The sequence below is a fragment of the Podarcis tiliguerta genome, assembly GCF_965153285.1.
Source record: "Podarcis tiliguerta genome assembly, chromosome: 11".
NCBI classification, from domain to species: Eukaryota; Metazoa; Chordata; class Lepidosauria; order Squamata; family Lacertidae; genus Podarcis; species Podarcis tiliguerta.
In genome coordinates this window covers 6716370-6725098 of record NC_139544.1, presented here as the reverse complement: position 1 = coordinate 6725098, position 8729 = coordinate 6716370, and positions in this window count along the sequence as shown.

The following is an 8729-nucleotide window of genomic DNA, read 5'->3' as shown; positions in this document are numbered from 1 at the left end:
ATTGTCATTAGATATATTTGTCCTTCACCTTCCATTAGACAATGTCTCTCAAATATTCACAGTGCTCATTTAAAACCTTCTAGCGTTATTTGTCCATCACTTAGGCTCTCCAGATATTTAACAAATTTCCCCCAGTTTTCTGTAAACCTTTGGTCTCTTATGTACCTAATCTTTCCAGTCATCTTATCCAATTCAGCATAGTCTAACAACTTAAACCTCCATTCTTCGAGTGTCGGTATTTCTTGTTGTTTCCACTTCTGCGCCAGTAACATTCTTGCTGCAGTCACTGCATATTGAACAAATTTACTGTCCTTTCTCTTGATTTCTTTTCCTAAAATACCGAGCAGAAAGATCTCTGGTTTCTTTATAAAAGTGTACTTCAAAATCTTCTTCAATTCATTATATATCAGTTCCCAGAATTCTTTCACTCTCTTACATTCCCACCACATATGGTAGAAGGAACCCACATTTTCTTTACATTTCCAACACTTATTACAAGTCTTATACATTTTTGCCAGTTTTACCGGTGTTATGTACCACCTGTAAAACATTTTCATCACATTCTCTTTCAATAACATGCATGCAGTGAATTTTAGATTCTCTTTCCATAATTTTTCCCACTCTACCAATTGTATATTATAGCCAAAGTCTCTGGCCCAGTGAATCATGACCGACTTTACCTCTTCATCTTTCAAATTCCATTCTAACAGCAAGTTATACATTTTTGAGAGGGTTTTTACCTCTTTATTGACTATTTCGGACTGAAATGTCGAGTCTTTATCTATATAACCCCATTCTCTTACGTCTTTCCTAAACATTTCATTTACCTGATAATAATGCAACCAATCGTAAACATATTTTTTGACTTGTTCATATGGTTTCATCTTCCATTTTCCTCCTTCTTTCACTAGCAATTGGCTATATGTCGCCCAATCGCCTCTCATATTAGTTCTTTTGACACTCATAACCTCTAATGGTGATAACCAGTGTGGTGTTTTAGGTTCTAATAGGTTTTTATACCTATCCCAGACTTCTATTAATGGGCCTCGGAAGATGTGGTCTCCAAAACCTTTATGTACTTTTTTCTTATCCTTCCACATATACGCATGCCACCCAAATCTATTATCGTATCCTTCTAGATCTAGCAGTTCCTTATTCTCTAATTTTATCCATTCTTTCAACCAGCAAAGACATGATGCCTCATAATATAGTTTCAGATCCGGCAGGGCAAAGCCTCCTCTTTGTCTTGTATCTGTTAGGAGTTTATATTGTATTCTAGGCTTTTTGCCCTGCCATATATATCTTGAAATCATTCTTTGCCATTCTTTAAATAGACTAATCCCCTTAATTATGGGGATCGTCTGGAACAGAAATAACATTCTTGGCAACACGTTCATTTTAATTACGGAGATTCTTCCCCATAATGAGAATTTCATTCTTCCCCACACTTCCAGGTCCTTCTTGATTGCATTCCACACTGGTACATAGTTATTTTGAAATAAGTCGATATTTTTCGGAGTTAGCCATATTCCCAAATATTTCACTTTTTTGACTGCCTCTATCTCCAATTGTTGTTGCATTATTTCAATTTCACTTTGGTCCATATTCTTTACGATCATTTTGGTTTTTTTCTTATTTAATTTGAAACCTGCCACTTCTCCAAACCTGTCCATCTCCTCTACCACCTCCTTGGCCGTAGTTGCTGGCTCTTCTATTGTAACCACCAGGTCATCTGCAAATGCTTTGATTTTATATTCATTTTGCCCAATCGTTACTCCTTTTATGTTTCCATTTTGTCTTATCGAGTTCAAAAGAACTTCCAACACCGTTATAAATAATAGTGGCGAAAGTGGACATCCTTGTCTTGTTCCTTTAGAGATTTTCAATTCTTCTGTAATGACATTATTTATTATAAGCTTAGCTCTTTGTTCTGTGTAAATTGCCTTTATTCCATTGAAAAAATCTTCACCTATTTCCATATATTCCAAGTTTTTCAACATAAAATCCCAAGCTATATTATCAAAAGCTTTCTCTGCATCCACAAACATCATCGTTGCTTGCTTATCAATCCTGACAGACAGATATTCCATTAAATTAATTACATTTCTTATATTATCTTTCATCTGTCTGCCTGGAAGGAAACCAGCTTGATCTTTGTGTATATAATCTCGTAATATTCTTTTCAGTCTTTTCGCAAGTATCCCTGCAAATATCTTATAGTCTGTGTTCAGCAATGATATCGGTCTGTAGTTTTTAACTTGGGTTAGGTCTGAGTCCGGTTTTGGTAAAAATGTAATAAATGCTTCTTTCCAGGTTTCCGGGATGTCTCTTTCTTTTAATATATTATTCATAACTTCCCTCAACGGCGATAGTATAATAGATTTCATTTCTTTGTAATATCCTGCGGTGAATCCATCTGGCCCAGGAGCTTTCCCCCTTTTCAAATCTTTTATAGCTTCCTTTATTTCCTCTTCTTCTATTGGGGTATTTAACCACTGTTTTTTCTCAGTCGGGATTTTCTGCACCTTTTTATCTTTTAAATATCTCTCAATTTTTCTCAAATTATTTTTTTCTTTCTTCTTATACAATCCTCTATAATAGTCCAAAAATCCCTTTCTAATCTCTTTCGGATTGGCTGTCTCTTCTCCTTCTACCGTAATTTTGTTTATTGTGCTTTGTTCTTTCCTTTTTTTAATTTGCCATGCCAACCATTTGCCCGATTTATTCGCATGTTCAAAATTATTTTGTCTCAGTCTTTTAATATTCCATTCCACCTCTTTGTTTATTATCATTGCAAATTGGCTTTGTAATATTTTAATATTTTCTCTTACCTTTGTGTTGTTCGGGTGTCTAATTAATTTCTGTTCGTTATCCATTATTTGCTTCAAAATTTCTTTTTTCTTCTTTTCTTTGTTTTTGTTCTTGATTGAGTTCTGTTGGATGAAAAATCCTCTCATTACTGCCTTACTTGCGTCCCAGACGACATTTATTTTTGTCCCTTTATTACAATTGTCCACAAAATATTCCGTCAATTTCTTCTGTGCTTTTTCTATTACTTCTTGGTCGTCCAGTAAGTAGTCATTCATCCTCCATCTGAAAGATCTTTCTTCATAGCCTTTCAATTCAAATTTTATTGGACTATGATCGGAAATCACCTTCGGTTGAATTTCAATTTGTTGGGTTCTTGGGGTAAGTTCTGTTGAGATCCAAATTTGATCGATTCTAGACATCGACTGGTTCGGTTCCGAATAGTAGGTAAATTGTTTGTCTAGTGGGTGTCTGAGTCTCCAAATGTCTATCAAATTCAAATTTTTAATCATCGAGAAAAAAGATTTTGGTAGTTTCCCCTCTTTGCTTACTCCTTCTCTATGTCTGTCCATTTCTAGTGAAACCACTCCATTCATGTCTCCCATTATTATTATTTTTTGATCCATATATTCAAATAGTTTTTCTTCCAGAATTTTATAGAACTCAGTCTTGTTACCATTAGGTGCATAGATCCCGACTATGATTAAGTTTTCTCCTTGCCATTTGATTCTAACCGCAATTATCCTTCCATCTTCATCCTTAAATATTTGTTGGGCTTCAATTTTGTTGTTGATGTAAATGACCACTCCTCTTTTCTTTTGTTTATCTGAAGATATAAATTCATTTCCCAATCTTTTATTAGTCAGTATCTTTTTCTGTCTTCTTGCCACGTGTGTTTCTTGTAAGCAAATTATATCTAAATGTTTCTTCTTCAAAAATTGTTCAATTCTGTTCCTCTTTTTTTTTTCGTTCATTCCATTGATGTTCCAATTCCATATTTTCAGCGCCATGTCCTCCAAATTTTTAATTTTAATAATTTTTTATTGATTTTACAATTTAGCTTCCTCTTCCTCTTCCTCCTCTTCTTCATCTGTCTTCTTCTCCTTTTCTCCTTCTTCCTCCTCTTCTGAATCGCCTGGCCAACAGGAAAAACTCCTACCAGGCCCCCAGACAACCGGGCGACCAACCTAAGGTCCATAGCAAGGCCAGAAGAAAACTAACCCTGAGCTAGAGGGAGTGGAGGGTGGGTGACTCTCGGAGCGGCGACGTGGAAAGAGGCCGAGGTGGGGGCCGGCGCCAGCATATATCTGGAGGCCAGGCACGCCCCCTCTACGGGCGGCTCCAGGTGGGAGCCGCCTCCTGGGCGTGCGGCGCCGGCCAGGTGAGCCAGAAGGAGCAGGGGCTCCCACCCCTGCGTGGGCGGGGTTGGAGCTCCCGTCCACAACCACTCCCCTCCCCTCTGGGGAGGAGAGTCTTTGTCATTTTATTGAATTTCTTCTGTTTGTTTTTATGCTATGGCTTTGGCTCTTAATTTATTGTTCATTGCTTAGAGACACTTTTGCAGTGAGAGACTAACAAGTTTACTATTATTACTGCTACTTCTACTACTAATAATAATGTGGGAGCCAGCAGTTACTATAATAACCATTATGCATGGTGAATATGTGTGTCCTGGGCGATAATGGTGATAATGTTAGATTTATTTCAGTCTTTTTAAAAAATGAACATTGCAAAATAAGCCAATATTTCAGTCTATTGAACTAAATAGGATTTCTTTATAAACAACTATGCCACTTGGATCTTAGAAATAATATGTAGAAGGCATTGCAACTCTACAGGGAGGGAAGCAAATTTCATTTGGTCTGTGTTTTTAAGTGAACAGGCAAAACTCTTGCTTCCCAGACCAAATTGGAGTTATTCTTCAGATTTCACACTTCTCTGAAGGGGAGAAGGGGACGACAGAGGATGAGATGGTTGGACATTGTTCTCAAAGCTACCAGCATGAGTTTGACCAAACTGCGGGAGGCAGTGGAAGACAGGAGTGCCTGGCGTGCTCTGGTCCATGGAGGCACGAAGAGTTGGACACGACTAAATGACTAAACAACAACAACTGAAGTTTCTAGTACTGGCTTTGGAAATCTGTACTTTGGTATAAAATCAATATTTTGTGATAATTTCCATACAGATTTTTTAAAAATAAACAACAGTTCATAGTTTAATGTGGAAACAGGATGGAATAGACATTGAACCAACACATGCAAAAGTGACATGAAGTGGAATCAGATTGCTCTGTCCATCTTTGCAACTACCATAATGACACTAAACAGGGAGCACCAAAGCTGTCTCAACCTGTGGACCAAATGCCCACGGTGCAATATTCTCGGCCTGTGCCAATCAACTATGGCATTCTTCTGTAGCCATGTGCTTATTTATGTGTGTACAGGCTGCAAAGCATTATGGGAAGAGATGCAAAAACAAGTATACAGGCAGCACCAAATTCAAACTTGTCACAAGCATTTCAGCTTGTGTGGGGGAGTGATGCTCATTGGGAATACAACTTGCAAAAAGCAAGGTTTAACTCAGGGGTCGGCAACCTAAGGCCCATGGGCTGGAAGCAGCCCACAGAGGCCGTTTAACTGGCCCCCGAGCCACCCCTGAACCGAGCAGCCCACTTGACAAAGTCCCTGTGCACTGCGCTAGTCTGGCGCAGCGCAGGGACTCTCTTCTGTGGCTTCGGAAATCACTTCTGCACATGCCCAGATGCCGGAAATCACTTCTGCGCATGCCCAGATGCCAAAAATTGCTTCTGTGCAGGCACGATTTTCGGCGTCTGGGCATGGGCAGAAGTGATTTCCGGCGCTGCAGACATGCGCACATGCAATTTCCGGCGTTGTGCTGCACAGAGTATCTCCGTGAGAGTGATCTGGCCCATGCCCAGTAAGCCTTGCTGACCCCTGGTTTAACTTCTCCCCCACCATGAAAACAATGAAACTCCTTCCCTGACACACATGTACTGCATTTAAGCAGGAATTTTCACAGATTTGGCCAGCCCCTTCTGCTGTGCTGTGTTCCCAACATTACCTGTCTTAAAAATATACAGTGGCGTAGCGTGGGGGGTGCAGGGGGGGCCGGCCGCAACATCTGGGTTAGGGGGCGCAAATCCATGGGTTAGGGGGCGCAAATTACTTGCCTTGCCCCGGGTGCTGACAACCCACGCTACGCCACTGAAAATATATATAGTAAAAACACAGTTGGCATTATGTGTAGCTAAGCCTTTAGTCTGCTTCTTTTAAGTACAAATCAGCCCCCATATCTGTCCTGCTACCACAACTTCTCTTACCCCAAACTTGCTGCAGGTATAACCCAAGCTGGAATTATTTCTAGAAAGCTAACCACTGTCTGGTTATTCTGTTGCAGCAAAAACAACAGCCGGCTTTGCTGCACATTAAAGACTAGGGTTGCTGTTTATTGCCATTCATCCTGGTTCGGAAAAGCTCTGCCGGACGGCACAATGAGGATGCAATGGAGGCAGCAAAGTATGCTCAGTGATGTTAGTCCTCACCAGTGTTTGACTGGAGTTTACCTCAACTCATGTTCAAGCTGTTTCCCAGCTTGTTTCCTCACCCTAAGCTATCACCCTACCAGGGACGGAAGTGGGCTCCACAAAGTGGCGGTTGTGTCAATGGCCTGAGCCATCCAGATGTTCCACAAAGCGTGTTCTCCTTCATGGAGAGCACGTGTTGTGGTGGGGGCCGCCAGGACACTCCAAAGTTGGGGGCGGGCTAATTGATAATTGGCCACTGATGCGATTGGGGCTTCCCTTGTTGTTGGGAAGAAGTTAATGTTGTCATTTGTTGATTGACAGCCAGAAATGCTATAACTCCTTGCACGAAGCTAGGGCTTCCTCTTTTCGCCCGTGCATTGGATTGCCCGTCCCCCCTCCCTAGAATTAGGGTTGTTCGCTTTGACCTTGCTATGCCTGTCATGGGGTCGTCTGCTCTTGGGGCAGGGGCCCGGTAGGAATTTTGTCCATCTGGCTGATTGGCTGGGGCCATTTGGTTTTTGCCTACTGCGTAGCAAATCGTCACAACTTGTAAGGTTGCAGTTAGGCATTGGTTTATGGTTTGGTTGGTTGAGGGGCATGGATTGGCTGTGCCTGCCCCTCTAGTGCTGCTGCTGCAAGGGATTCCGTTAAAGGAATTGGGGGCTAACTATTGCTCGTCCACTCTGTCAAGGGGGCTCGGGCCATAGCAATGAGCTCCTGGTTGCATTTGGGGTGAGGGCAGGTTCCCTGCTCTGTGTAACCCCCAAGTGTATTCCCCCATTCTGACTTTCGCATCGTGCGGAATGTCAGTCTGTCCCCCATGGTGGGGGCAGATAGTCGCAACCAATGCCTAAGCAACCACTCACATTTTTGTATTTTAATAAAGTTGTGGCCAAAATTATGCCAAAAACCTTAAACAAAAAATTCTGTGTGATGTGTGAGTTATTGGGGTGGCCCTGGGGACCTCGACAAGCAAGTTGCCCAGGGCTTCGACAGGAGTGCCAGTCATAAGCCAATTGGATCCATCCGCCTCCAAGTGTGGAACAGAAACTTCCAATGCAGGGAGTGCGGTAGACGTGGGCATGGAAGAAGGGAAATGTGAAAACTGGAATGCAAAAGTAATGTCTTCTGCAGTAGAACTGTCTCACATGCAAGGTGCTTTAAAAAGCAGCAATGCTTTTTAAGTGGCCATCAATAATAATTAAGCCATGCCAAGTACAGGAAGGATTTGCATAAAAGGCTAACCCAATTCACATTGTGCTTTTTTACAGCATATTGTGGCATGAACTTAAACAGAGCCCTCACAAGAGTAATTGTTCTCAATTAACACGGACTGGGAGAGTATCACACATCTTTTTCAAGGGTGCCATCATCTATTACTATATTCCGTGAGAGTGTGACAGTAATTTGCTCACCTTCTTTTCTCTGCAAACGTCTCTTTTTAGGTGAGAAGTTAAATATTTATAAGGTTTCACTAGAGATTATTCCCTTTCTTTTGGAGATTCCTCCCCCCCCCCACCGCCTGTAGGAAACACACATCTGTCAAGCGCCTGTAAAAGGCACTTTAGTGCACAACAATTAAAAAAGGTCTATTCTAAACTCTTAATTGATATTTGGGGGATTCTCTAATATAGATTGCTCAGTCTGTGAGTTGCCATATGAAGCCTCTCCTATTTGCAGGATGTCATTCCTAAGGACACTGGACACTATTTCCTCATTGCTACAGGCCAGAAACTGGTATAAAAATGGCTGCCAAAGATTCATGTGGTTAGTAGGCTGCCTCCACAATGGGCATTTATTGTGGAATAGCCGTGCTTCATTCAGTCACTTTTAAACAGGGCATCTGCACGGCATCATAATCAAAACCAGTGGCAGTGTTGGGGCAGGACTTTGAGGCAGGAGCCCAGGATCCCACTCAGCAGAAGGAGAAGATAGTCCCTCAAACACAGGAGGAATAAATGAAGCAGCAGACATTACCAGCTCAAGGGCTCCCCGTAAGACCACTAAGTCCAGATTCCAAAATTACTTAAATACAATGCTGGTCAAAACACCCTCCTCCCATGTTTTTTATTCCCTCCACTCAGAAAATTTGACTTTATGGACAATTTGACAGAAGTGAACTACTGCACAATCCCCCCCCCCAGCTGTTTTATGAGGATTTGACTACTTATAACCTGCATTTCCTTCCTCTGTGGAAATTGGCTCTTCACTTTAACTGAAATATACTCAGAATTGAGTGTGAATTTCATGCTCTTTATTCAGCTCATAGTAGCAATGAACGAAACTTTCCTTAAAATGTCTAGCTATATATACATTATTTACACAATGGACCCTGCGTGATTGGCTAATTCTGGGCTGCTCCTGTAGGCCAATCAGA